Raw genomic sequence first — 14,467 nt, 5'->3', positions numbered from 1 at the left:
AGACTTCTATCAAACATCAATGGAAAGAGCTGAAACAAGCAGTCTGGAGAAGGATCCTTCAAACCGAGGACAGCTGGATCAGTTGGCTCGGGAGGGGTGGAGCAAACGACCTGTTGAAAGGTGCCGAAATCTCGTGAGCTCCATAAATCGCTTGTCAGCTGTGGTTGCCTCTAAAGGTTGGGCAACAAAATATTCGGTCATTTTCATTTGTTTTATTATGTAAAGTATCGTTTGAAGTGAAAAATCAAAGCAAAGTTGAATTATGAAAAAAAGATGAAATAAACAATAAGAGATGCCAATTAGTTAGGTCAGTTTCGAGTTATTTCAAAGAAATTTGGGGGTTTCTTCTTTTATCGTTGCAGGGCAAATTCATCCACGACTGTTTATGTGTAAATGTTTTCAATAACAAGAATAAAACTAATTTAATTTATAACGATGCCAGTCTCCGTCCATCATTCCTCCCCCCAACACAACACAAAGCCTGGCCAAGGGGTTGCCTCAATATAGTATCCGGTTTCCATGGTGTCTGGCTGACCTCGGACACATCAAGTAGCATGGATGTGGTAAATATACATGTGGTTTCCTCCTGTCGGTCGTGCCGGTCAATATGCTATAAATAAACTCACACACTACAACACGTCTGTTTAAATATTCAATCAATATCATGCATGTTCTGAAGCAGCGAGGAGTGTTTTTTTTACGGGGAAGCTTAACATCGAACATGCAGAGGTTAAGTGTTGAGAGTTAACCATCACTTGCAATAAAAAAATTTTTTTTAAAAAGACAGACAAGCGCAGAGCAAGGTAAGGTCATTGAAGAGGTCAAAGCGTGTACCATGAATGAACATTAAATGAAGGAACATTTAGATAACATAAATCTTGCAGCCACAACCAAGCTTCAGAAATAACAAAGAGCAAAGCTGTATCTATCTAGAATTTAAACACAGCAAAATAACAAAGTTGCAGTGCCTACTTTCAAGGATGCTGCAAGTCATTTCAAGGAAACTGTAGGGAAAATCCTTCTGCCTCAAGATTACTTTGTATGTCCTGTGCAAGAAAAAAGAAAAAAACATAACCGTAGTGTCAGAGCTGCAGGGAAATGTACTGGAAATAACCCGACATGCTGTCATAATACATGACATGACATGTTCTTCTACAGTGAAAGGAGCAATACAAGGCACATAAAAGTGGCAGAACTATGGATGATCCTCTGAACATTTTATCACTTTACTGCACATTCTGAGACAGCTTCAAATATAGCGGGATTGCAGCTGTAGAGAAAGGTATGGTTAGTGTGTAATCAAGCAGACAGTTGATTGGGCAAAAATGAGGAACCGATCAGGAAGATTGTGGAACATGCACATAACTCCTGGGACTGGAAAAGTGTGATAGTGTGCAAAAAGCCTTGCTGACAGACAGCGTAAGATAAGTGCAGCCCTGTAATAATGCATATCATGGTTACATGGAGCCGAGCAGGATTACAGATCCACAGACAGCTCCATGGGCGGTGAGAAGAAATATATAGAGTTTGAGCAAGTATTCTATAAAACTACAGGGAATAAATTACTGCATGAATGAGATGGTCATATTAGGCAAGAAGAGGATTGTATAGGTTTTTTTGTACATTATATTATGTCAGGATTTGTTTTGTTTTCTGTCTGTGTGACAGATGTGAGATCAGTGACAGATTGCTGCTTGGTAAGAAAAAAAAAAAAGAAGAACTTCATGTTATGAAGAGAGGTACATCATGTTCATATCTTAGACGTGTGGAAAAACAACAACACAGTAATGGTTTATCAATAAAATGCAAACAGTAACACAATAATGCAACATTAATCTCGAAGCACTGTTTTCCTGTGATGTGAGGCTTAAAGTTATTATTCCTTTTCTTCCACTGTGACTGAGAGCAAAGTCCTTTTTGCATGAGAAGAATAAAGGTCAAACATACAATTGTAATAAAAGCCATTTAAGTGATGTGTAGTACACACATTAGCCTCGTACCACCTGCTTTGAGTGTTATTAGCCCATTTAATGGTCGTTATCAGGGGGCCCCAGATAAGGCTAATTACTTGCGCAAGTTAAATATATTTTGTAAGTTAACTTGCATATGGAACTTAAAATAAGTCAATGTTGACTGCGTGCTAATTATTACGACCACTAGAGGTTGCATAGCGAGTGCAGTTTGCCAAATCTAAACCAGAATTTTGAGAGTCACGACAACTGATATCGGCCATTTAATGGGTTGTTAACAATCAAATCAGGTGCTCATACCGTATGTGCTAAGATTTCTATTTCAAACATACAATAATTAACAATGACAATTCTGCGTTGTTTCAGTTTTAGAGTACAATTTCCTTGTTTCACTTACAAGACAAAAGCACCAAAAAAAAGGAACGGCCTTGCTTTAATGGTGGATTCACACTTCAAGGGCTATTAATGTTAAAGGTCTACAGCCTGCAGTTTTTCTACAATGAGGAAGTGATAAGATTCCGAACATAAAATATTGCCTCTGGCAAATCACCGGTCTTTGAACCAGAACCGTTGGCAGGGTAATTTCCCTTTTTCTTGGGAACAATGTAACCTTATTCCAAATTAATATTTTGTGGACCCGGCCTTGAGAACACAGCTGAATTACACTGACCTAGTGGTAATAGTGAGGTTCAATAGTGGATATTGTTAAAGAAAAGAAACAAGTAAAATCTATTACTCAAAGGACACAACCTGACCAATTAAAAAGGATACGTTGAACATCATGAAGTCTTAAAGCAAAGTTCTAGTCCTTTAAGTCTTAATGAAGTCTAATGCCGAGGACCTTGAGCTAAATGCTAAAGTCAGAATGATAGCAAATGTTCATACCATCTACATGCTCATGTTGAGCAGGTACGAGCTTCGTCAATTTAGCTTAGTATTTTAACATTTTTAAATTTTCCAATTAGCACGAGACACCAAGTACAGCTGTTATTAGTTTCAGGCATAAAACAAACTTCTGAACAAATTGAAACTGGACCCAAATGACGGCCGAGAGGAAAAGCCAGGTGATCGGCAAAGTTATAAATCCTCCAAGGTGGAGCCTCAATGTTTGCAGCAAATTTGAGGTCAATCCATTTGTTCAGAGACATTTTGCTCTGAAACACAAAGTTCAACCCGCTGATGGTTATTTGGGATTATGTGTCTGGGAACCATGAATATTAGCGCTAATTTTTGTATCAATTTGTCAAATAAAATGCTGAGATATTTTGCTGCATAAGTCAAAACTTTGACCCGATGGTAACACTGAATGCAAAACAAAATACGTGGGTCACCAAAGTCAAGTGATTTAGCTTCTTTGTCTGAACAAAATTTCATTGCAATCCATTTAATTGTGTTGAAATATTTCAATCATGACCAAAATGCCATTTGACTTCACTCCAAAAAAGAAAAGAAAAGAAAGGCGACTCAGTGGCAGAACATGTAATACCACAGTTTTTACCACAATACCTTCTTCACCCTCACAGGAAACCCACAACCAAAGTTTCATTTTCATAATAACTGGTGAAAATTCCAATACGGACATTGTTCTCACTCCAGCTTGTTCACAAGCAGCCTTAACCACAGTATTGCCTCCCTGTCCATAGAGAGCTTTAAATCATGTTTCTGAAAGGCTTTAACTGTCCCTGACAGCCTCTCGCTGAGCTTTTCATATTGTATAAGCGCTGAACCCTTGACTCACCAACCAATTTGAAGAATATCCACTTTCTGTCTCCGGCGTTTATGCTCAGTAATATTACCTTCTACTTGCTACCACCTGGCTTGTAGATATCACAAGAGCTGAGTTTAGTCATCAGAGTTTATTCTATTTCCCCACCAAATTTCTTAAACCTGAGCCAGGATCACTGTGGCTGTGTAATAATTCGCAGACACTGGCACGGTAAACTGTTTAGTTAAACTTGCTCCACACGCCAAAGGGCTAATCCTGTAATATAGATGGGACAAACAAAAAAAAAAATCCCACTGACTGACAAACACAGAAACACTTCAGACTCTGACAGCAACATAACCGCTTCAATAACCATTGGTTTATTTGTCTCCGTGGCCCACTTTTGATGTAGTCTGTGACAACCACCTCAAGCGATGAGAAGGAACCAGCCAGTGCCATCTGTTTCACAACAAGGGTCTCAAAAAATGTTGCTCAGATACCATATGCAAATAGCTCTTCGGATCTATTGTGTTAATGTCTCCAAAACAGAAAAGAAAACGTGTATTTTGTTGACAGCTGGTCTGACATTGTTACCGTTCCAGTACCGATCCCATTGTTTGAAGTGTCCAAAGGAAAGACGTCTTTGTAAACTAGCATCATCGGCATCCGTATGGGATTAAAACAGAAACATTTCTTTTCCCAAACAAATGGCAAGTTACGCAACTCGTAAAACACAATGTAAACTTAGCATTTTTAATTGAAAACACGTTCGTGAATTTTTAGAGACTGTTGAGAGAGGACCGAACGTTTTCCAGTAGATGGCGGCCAAGCGTTGACTGGCCGCCACTGGTTGCCCGCTTGTAAAGGGGCGGCAGCAGCACCACCGAGTATAATGGCAGCTACGATGGAGGCACTTTATTATAAATAGTCACTCTGTATAATGGAAAAACTGTCAGTGGCATTCACACTGAATCATCGTTCTCAGAATAAAACCTGTCAATTCCAGTGACTATTACTTGGAATTGAATTATACATGGAGGCAAAGTATAGTCTGGAGAAACAATTTATGATGTGTTATAGGGCTGCCTTGTTATTTCATGTTTTCCTGCCTATAGTTCTACAGACGAAAACCCCCCTCTGAAGGACTTTTCATAATAAGTAAAGAGTGAATAAAAGAAAACATCCTCCTTCATGGCAGCGCCTAGTTAGCTAGCCCTGCTGCTTTCGCACCTGCACTTCACAAGCAGGCAACCGGTTGCAGTCAGCTAGTGTTTGGTCGTTATCGACTCTGAGGCACTTTCCTGCGTTTGTGTAGTTTACAATCCTGGCTCCGCCAACCTCAGTTGTTTTTTTTTTGTGTGTTGTTGCCGTTATTGTCTGGAAACAGCCACTGTGAAGGATGGACCGTTCAGTGACCACTGGGGGTGGGTCGGTGTGATGAAGGTGAAGTCAAGCGGGCTTTGTTTTTTTTTTTTTTTTTTACGAAATATAGGTGCAGTCATGTTCAACAGCAATTATTTAAAGGCTGCTCTAAATTTCAAAATTAATCCGAGGTCTACACACAGTATGATGCAATGACTGGAAACAATTCCCTATGGAGCGTAGCCAGACCCATATATTCACACAGTGAATAAGGATCTTGGTAACACCAGGCTAGTAGTTTATGTGACACACACGGCAGGGTACAGCAGTCTCAAAGAAAGACTCATAAACATTTTGAATTAAAAGTTGGCATACAAATGATGATATACGAGTTGGAAATTGGAGGCAAAGATACAGATTAACAAATCACTCTGCATCGTGTTGGCAAGTTACGTAACTTCACATTTGTTTAGGAATAACAATGAGACTGTTTTAATACCATGCATCAGTTTGTACTTTGGCAACAAAATACCAGTATATTTAAGCGTTCGATTTTTCAGAGCTTTGACCTTCACGGTGAACAGGGTCCCTGCCCTCCCACTTTGATTCATCTCCAAAAATAAAAACAGAAGTTTGTACGATCCCACAAATGGCTAAGCTTAATGACCTAAGAGATGCTACTCCTCCAGAAAAAGAAGTGCATATTCAAAATGCGGTTATTTCTAAGAAATTAAATGATCCCTTCGAATAAGATACTGCAAGAAAAGATACAACAATGAAGCAACAGCAACATGGAGACAGAATAAGAGGTAAGAAATCAAATAATAACACATTTGAATGTATTGATTAAAGAAATGCTCATATGTAGTTTGTATAACGATATGCAACTATTTTCTATGACTGAAATTGTACTAGTATAAATGTTTTTGAATCCAAATATATACATTTTTGTGTGACTTTTATTCGAAGAAATGCTGTTTCAGCCGCTTCATACAGGTGCCTCCTTTTCTTATTGTGATGACAGCAGCTAGACGTATGCAGTGTTTTTTTTATTGTCACTGTAACAGGTTGTCTTTTTGATTGGTTTCGAGCCTGAAGACGGTGTCCGAGGGCAAAGAGCGAGGGCAGAGCAGAGATGTAGACACATTACAGTGTTGCAGATAAATAAAGAGACAGACAACGAATGATAACTCTCATTCCTCGAGTATTTCAGTTTCGTTTTGTTTTCCTGTGTCACTGCACCCCCAAGTCATGTGAAAACAAATGACCAGCTAAGTGCACTACCGGTGACGCGAGTTGAGGACCGGGGCATGCTGGACCGCCACGACCCCGCAGACAAGCAAACAACGCCGCCGAGGAAAAGCATGGCAATGGCAGTGGGCAGGTCAAACTTATTAAAAGGTTCCAGCGGAGGCTTCGAGCTTTTCAATTTAAGGCGTTCAACATATGCTGCAGCCTGTTAGAGGGAGCTACAGCTGAAAGGCTTATTGGCAATTAAAATCCTCAGGACCAAACAGCAAAGTTAACCAGTCCTATCTGCGCCCGTATCCTGTTTTAAACATGCACGTATTCAGGTGGCTTCGGAAAATCAGTTGTCATTAAACATCATGGTTTCAGTCACAACAACAGGACTGTGACTCTTGCACTCAGGAAAATGCCACGCTGATGCTAATTAGCGCAAAAACAGTTAATGAATTGTTATGCCAACTTTTCTCCTATTTTTTTATTTTTTATTTTTATGAGCTGTGATTCTCTGACACCGACGCGTCACTGATTGTAGCTAATTATCGATACTTCTGCACACTTGAACCGGACCCGCGATGCACCGCGGTCCCGTATAAAGCTCAGTCAACTATTTAATGCTCATAAAGTTCCACACCGAATACATACCGAACAACCGACAGGGCGAGAGGTCCAGATGATTTATTGCGGAGGAGTGTGTACAGAACAGAACGTAAGCCTTGCCACCAGGCGCGTTGGAAAACATACTGCAACATTACTGACCGAGGTGAACGTTGTTGTGACAGTTCCCATTTCCTGACGCTGTCCTGACACACAGATTCTTCAGTTTGAAGAAATCGTGTGTCCGGTCTTGTCTGGGACTAAAAAAACATATCTGGGACGGCTCGCTAGATGTGCAGCTGCTTTTTTTTTTTTTTTTTTTTTTTTGTTACCAGCCAGTTGTTTACTTCAGCTGTCCATCTGCCATCTCATGCAGTGCAGGTAGCATCCAAATGTCTCAGGTAAGCTTGTGAGGTATCAATGACTCCACGCACTTATGTGAAGATGGCAGTGGAAACTGAAGTGAGCAAACCAAAACCAAAACAACAGGCTGAAGCTGAAAGCGGCTGGTTTTAAGGCGCACTGATTCAATGTTACAATAAAACGCTTTCCTTAATACGGTTTTATATTCACGCCATTGCCTGCCATTTAATTAGAGAGCTGTATTGGCAGCTTATTTTAGATGGTATAGCTCTGGGGGGAGTTTTTTTGCACTGTGGGTGTAAAATGAGTTATTATTTGTATAAATCAATGCTCACTTTTCAAACCACCTCGCTCGGAAGCACTGTCGGGGTCAGCTGCTTTTTTTTTGTTGAACTTCTTTTTCTCCTGGTTTTGCGTTAGTAGGAAGATTCAATATTGCAATCTTTTTCTTTCATTGGTAGCTTTAGTATTGTGACCCTGAAGTTATTACACAGTTAAAGACTGTCAATAAAAGACTGAAAACCTGAACATGACTCCTCTAATGTTTTATTTAGTCTTATGTTATTCCTCTTCTTTTTTCTTTTTTTTCCCGAGACAGAGCTGGAAGTCATTGCTCCAGATTTGAGTGAGAATTCGGCCCTCATTCTTCTTCTTCTCAATCAGAAATAACGTTGTACATCCCTCTTCCTGCGTTCGCACTAAAAAAAAATTTTTTAAAAATTAAAAAAAAAATTGATCACACAAAACAAATTTGAACGAATACGACCGTGCAATGACGCAACATGAAAAAAATAATAATCCAGTGAAAAGCAGGCAGAAAAGCCACAGCAACACGCGTTCAAGCAAAAATGAGAGTCTGCACAGTCACCGCGCACAGCGAAGCACGCATCCAAAATGCCACGTTACTAGGCAACGCTGTGCCTTTGCGATTGGACTCACCTGTGTGAGCGTCTTTGGCACGTCCTCCGGGCGTCGGGACGTCCTCCGGGCGTCGGGACGTCCTCCGGGCGTCGGGACGTCCTCCGGGCGTCGGGACGTCCTCCGCAACCCGCCTGTTCCTTCCCAGAGGGCGCGCGCGAGACGACGACGACGGGCCCCACGTGAAAGTGGATTGAAGAAGGAAGCTGGTTGCAACCGGTGGTGGTGGTGGTGGAGGAGGGAGGTGGAGGGGTTCGATCTGAGTTTGGGGTTAATTCATGATCAATAAAACGTTGTTTTAACCTGAAGGGAGGGTCGGACTAGGAGCACGATAAATAGGGCCCTAACCCAATTTTTTTTTCCCCACACCTAACAAATGCAACACAATATCCGGCTGCGTAATAAGCAGTTTGCACTTTGGCAGCGTCCGTTTCGGACCTCTGGCGCGGCTCCACTAACACCGTCACTACATGCTGCACCACCTGCCAGGTTGTTACTCCTCTCGTCCCGTGCAGCTGCCTCCACTTCTTTCTCCCGCTCCCCACTTGATTCCGAAACACAGACAACCTGCGTCCAGACTCTTTCCTCCTCCTCCTCCTCTTAATTTGGCGCAGGTGGTCTTTTAAATGTTGCATGTTCACGTTTCGCCTGGCATCATAACGTCTTTTATTTTTTTTTTATTTTTTTTAATAAACTTGTTAACTTGAAACTTCTTGTAGAATCTCAGCCTCTTACTTCTCGGTGACATGTTCTGATCCACTTTTTTTTTTGTCTTTTGGGGACCGTTTGCTATTTGCATTTCGATTTGTTCTCTTCTAAAGAGTTTCTTCCCTTTCTGATTTCTCGCCCGACTTCACTTCTGACACGGATGGACCGATCCATTTTGGGGAGCAAAGGGGGGACAGGGGGGGGGGGTTAACCCTCAATCAAATGGGCTGTCCCACGTCAGGGTGCTGCGTACACATAGCAGGAAGGCACACAACTGACGGGAAAACAACAGACATTGTAATGATTTGGAAAAGTAGTATCTCTGCATGATCTGCAGCTTCATCAGTGATGATAACTGATTTAAAATCTATAGTTGTTTTTTTTTTTTAACAATTACAGTCGAGTGTGTCTTATTAGATTTTGCACGTAGCTTTTCCTTGAACTGATTAGTCTTAAACTTACAAGTTTCCCTGATTAATCTCAATATGTATACTGTATTATTATCAACTATGTGAGTTTAAGCATAATTTAGGATTTCGGACATATCAAATTAAGTTCTTAAATGAGGACAAAGTGAGTGTCGGGTGTCAAATTTACTGTCATGTGGATCAAATAAAATATGTGCTGATAAAACCATATCATTCCTGTCAAACTGAGATTTGAAGTGTCATACTGAGTGTTGGTGGGGGGTGCACTATTCAGAAGAACTGATTGTTGAAGCCGAGTAATGCATCCTCTATCATTTCAGCTTAGGGAATTATTAAATCTATGAAATTCCCGCTGTCGAGACAGAACAGCCTCAAGTATGTGCTGATGAAATGATTTGAGTCATAGATCTCCAGGAATAAAGTTACAGCGCGGATGCATTACACAGCAGAGGTGTATTTTGCATTATCGTGCATTCTCGGCAGGCCAGTCCGAGCCCGCGCAAAGGAATTGTTGATTTTAAGTTGCTTCTAGAGCAATTCGTCATTGATTCACCACGTAACAACTTTAAATCACTTTAGTGCAGCAGTAGGCCGACTTACGATTTTTTTTTTTTTTTTTTTAAAACACCATAAGAAAACTTTTTTAAACAGGCACAATTGCAGTAAAAAAATGAGTTCGTTACAATATTGAGAGGAACTTTAAATTCTGCTCCTGGCACGCAACCGCGTTTCCAAAAAAAAAAAGGTGATGCAACACGATGGTAAACATGCCCCTGTCCTGACATTTTGAAACCTGTTGGCATCAAATTCAAAATGAGCATGTATTTTTCACGAACATGTTTTATGCACGTGGTCGACTTTGTTTTCAATCTATATATATATATACATATATGTATATATATATATGTGTCTCCTAAAGGGCACATTACATAAGTGATCCACTTTTCATTTTGCCACCTAATAGTTTCACATCTTTACTTCTGGTTTTACTTCATATTTAACGACACAACAGTGCAAACAACATGAAACCCATCAGTCCAGTTACAGATGATTATGACATATTAATGCTTTGTAAATCAAGTATTTTTGCTATACATTGATTTTAAACATGAATTCTCGCTGTGACAATGTTAGAGTGCAGGATCTCTCTCAGAGGACTGAGGCATATAAAAATAGAAGCTGTCATCGCTGGTTACTGTGAATGTCCACTCTATAAAACAGACAGCGCAGAAGCTGCCAAGCTTCCTGCCAGGCCAAACCTCTTCTCCTCTTTTTTTATCAAGAGAGGGAGTGCATTTTGAATAAACATCATACCTGCCATCACTTCTATCGATTCTCTATAACCTCTGCAAAACAAAGAATTTGAACTGTGCCTTGTGTGTGGTTGTCTCAAAAATTCATTACGCTGTCCCACTCTCTTCTTGTGAGACATCAGGCTCGATGAGCTGGTGTCATAGCGCTATTTTAACTATCACTCTGAACTGACAAGATAAATCACAACAATAATTGAGACACTGTGGCTCAGTGAACACCTCTTATGACTAAATCACAGTTATAAAATACTGTACATAGTGAACCCATGACAGGATGGTTATTTGGCTTCCTCTTGCATCCAAGCACTGTCTTGGGAACAGTAATAATATAAACAACATGGCTGCCTTATTTACCATGATACAATGAAAATGTGTTTTAATAGCTTCCATCTGTCAGGCTGAAGGCTTACAGCACTAAAAGGCACTGCACATCTCTTCCCAAAGGGAGGAAATGAGGCAGGAGTGAGGAAAAAAAGAGAGACCGAGAGGCAGGTGATGGGGAAAATGTAAGAACAACAACAGGACTTGAGAAAATTAGTAAAAAAAATAAATAAAAAAAAAGTACAAATAAAAATGGACCAAACTGTTGTGCGTCAAAACACTGCAAACTTGGCTGGAGACATGTACCATTAAAAACAACAGGTCCAAAATGAGTAGCGTTCAAGCAATCCCATGAATCCTCAAACACAGGTGATGCAAACGTTGCATCGGCATGTCACACAGACAGACAGAGAAAGCCGTGATGAGATGTTGTTTTTGATGGCGAAAAATGACTCAAGTCGTATTTTTCGCTCCTCCAGTGAAATTCAGCCAGTTTACCTCCACATTCAACACGTTATTTACCTCTGAAATGCTCCCTGGCTGACATCCAAATTCAACAGGGGGTGCAAAAAGGAGGAGAAAAAAAAAAACCTGGACCTGAATGCTAACATTCTGGTTTTGTTTGAACAGTCAGAGAAATGTTGGCATAAAAGTGACTTGATTCACTACGAGACATAAAAAGAAATTTTATCTTCTCCGCAGAGGTCCCACTGAGATAGTAGCAGAGAGTTATAGCAAAAGATATATGAGTTGAAGGTCGCCCTTCAAAGGCCCAAACACTCTCTGAAAATAAAACACTGTAGGAAACAGGGATACGCAGAACATGTAAAACTGGCACGTTTATACATGAAACAGTAAATAAGGAGCGCGGATATACTGTGTTGGCTCGGACACATTATATAAATGCATTTTCAGGAAATTGCCTATAAAACTACTCTGCTGCACTTCTGCTATTATGATTTTACAGACTGCCGAAAAAGAAAAAAAAAAACGTTGTTGTCAAAGGACGGTTCAGCAATAAGAAAGTGTTACAGAGTTGCTACGGTTGCAGAGGTTTTCCAAACCTTTACACAGAGATGGACAGAGAGATACATATTATGGAAGCTGAAAACCACTCAATATAGGTAACGTGCGATGCCACTAAGCAGACCCCGCTCCTCGGGGACAAGTTGAATAATGTGCAGCGATCAAAATTTGATGAACCTTTTGCATGATTAAAAGCTTGTAAATAAAAGATAAGTGCGCGCAACAGTGAGAGCGTCGTATGAGACACGACGTGGACTTAAAGCAATGGCAGACTGACGGGTTCGAGCATTTTGGGTTTAGTTCACATCTACGTTTCTGACCTGGAGAACAACATCTATCTATGGGAGTATCGATTTTTTTTTTTTGCGGGCAGGGGGGTGGGGTGTCCATTTGAGACTGACTTTGCCAGGGGAGACAGCCACATCTGACACCGAGATGTGACCCAGCCCGTCTCCGTGGGGCTGGCTTGGCTGCTCGCTACACGTTGACAGGCATCAGCTGCGAGCGTCGATGGAGGGCGACGATAGAACCAGAGGCAGCCCTGTGTGGGCCTTATCCGCCCATTCTCCGTATGCAAATCGGTCGCCACTGCCTCCTTTTGTTAAGCAAGGTTTGTACAGTGCGCTCTTCTTCCTTTATCATTCGCACTGCCAAGCCTGCGGAAATGAAAAGCAATGCAAATACGTCTGGCTTTTAGGAGTCTGCAGATAAAGCACTGAGACCTTCAAACTGCAACGCTTCATCCGCTTCAGTTTAGCCTTGACCGAGGCATGCAAATTATACCTGAGACGTAGGGAGAGTGACGCCGCAAGCCGCACAGGCGCAAAGCTGGGGCTCGAGATAGGCAAACCTCTCCTGGAGCAGGGTTAATTGGCAGAAAATATCTATAGAAAGGGTTTGTGAAGTCCCACCAGAAAAGCAGCACACATATTTATGCCCTATATTGTCTGAGACTTGACAGTGGAACGCTTGCGCAGCATTTTGGCCCCCTCTCTAATTTTGTCATTTCACTTGCAGCCAAGGATGTGCTCTGTTGCTGGCCCGGGTACAAGGAGCAAGTGAGCACTGCTTTATCAGATGAGCGTTGCCTTCTCAGTTCTCACCGGAGTTTTATGGGGGTCCTTTCAGGAGCCTCCTGTAGCGGTGTGATCGTTAATTGTGCTACTGGATGCCTGTTTGCGTATTGGGGCACTCCCACGATAACATCGGCGAGCCAAAAAGTTCGAGTAAATGAGAGCTGGCGGCTAAACTGAAATGAGTACAAGTAAACAAAGCCTGGATTTGTACGCATCCACTGAGGACGAGGAGGCATGTTCACGGCCGAGAATGCCAGATTTTCTGCAGACCATTTTTACTGGCGGGCATATCCGACTCAATCACTCACTGACTGGGGAGGACATCACTACATCTCATTAAAAAAAAAAACACAACAACATCTGAGCTCGGATGTATTCATAAAACATTATCTCAAATGCAACCTGAGCTGATTTACATGAAGTTGCAGTGTGTTAGAAGGCCTCAGCTGGCTGGGATTAGTTTAGTCATGTACTGTAATTATCTAAATGGAGCTCTACACACCTGAACCTCCATCTGACCCCCCTCGTTGCGCCCATCATTTATGGTTTATTTAAGCGTTGACCTTTCGTGGCAGTTTCCAGCAGGCTACTGCTGAGACTCTCCTCAGTGGATGAGTCCCCCCCCCTCCCACCGCCCGAACACCACCACCACCACCACCACCCATCGCCCTCTGCCACCCCCTTTTCTGACATTGTCAGCATCAGAGATGGCCTTCATGGGGCCATGACCTCCTCCACGTGGAGTTGGTAGGAAAAGGGGACTATTAATATTAAGTCGGAGGTCAGAGAGCTCCATCGCACATTGACCTGACGATGAAACAGCTCGCCGCTTCATTTCCTTCCATAATGCGTTGTTGATTTGTATTCCACGCAGACGTCTTTTTTTTCCTGCACATGTTGAAAGAGAGGAGGATGAGGAAACGCAGCGACGGGGGCCAGGCAGAGACGAAGACGGGGAGCGACAACACGCGTGGGAGGGGGGGAGGAGGATAGGAAATGGCGGGGGTTCCCCAGCGTGTCTTCACCTGCGGTTTGAGCGCGCTCGTAACGACCCCGCCTGTCTCCCTGAAGTGCAGCGTGCCAGCAACGGCATAAGCCGCTGGCACTTCACCTCGGATGAAGGTGAAGAGGCATAAAGGATGAGACAAAACGAGTCTCAATGGTGATCATTTAGCTAAGAGGTTTTACTCAAACACTGCACTCGTCAAAACTTCAGTCGGTAATTGACAAAAACTGTGAATCTGACAAAATGTAAGCTTTTTTCATTTTTATTTTTTTAATTAATTCCCCTGACTGTCTGTTATTGCTTTTATACTTCAACAAAGATGATCAAGTGTTTTTTGTTTTGTTTATACCAGCTTTAAAATTGATGCTGTCTTCGGTTTTAAGCCAGCAATGCTCTTGAGAAGCAAGAAGAAACAAATAAAGTGGACGA

Source organism: Brachyistius frenatus, unplaced genomic scaffold (genome assembly GCF_029030835.1).
Source record: "Brachyistius frenatus isolate BFR_SWC_R1_liver_20210118 unplaced genomic scaffold, ASM2903083v1 Contig_98, whole genome shotgun sequence".
Lineage (NCBI taxonomy): Eukaryota > Metazoa > Chordata > Actinopteri > Embiotocidae > Brachyistius > Brachyistius frenatus.
This window is presented reverse-complemented; position numbering follows the sequence as displayed.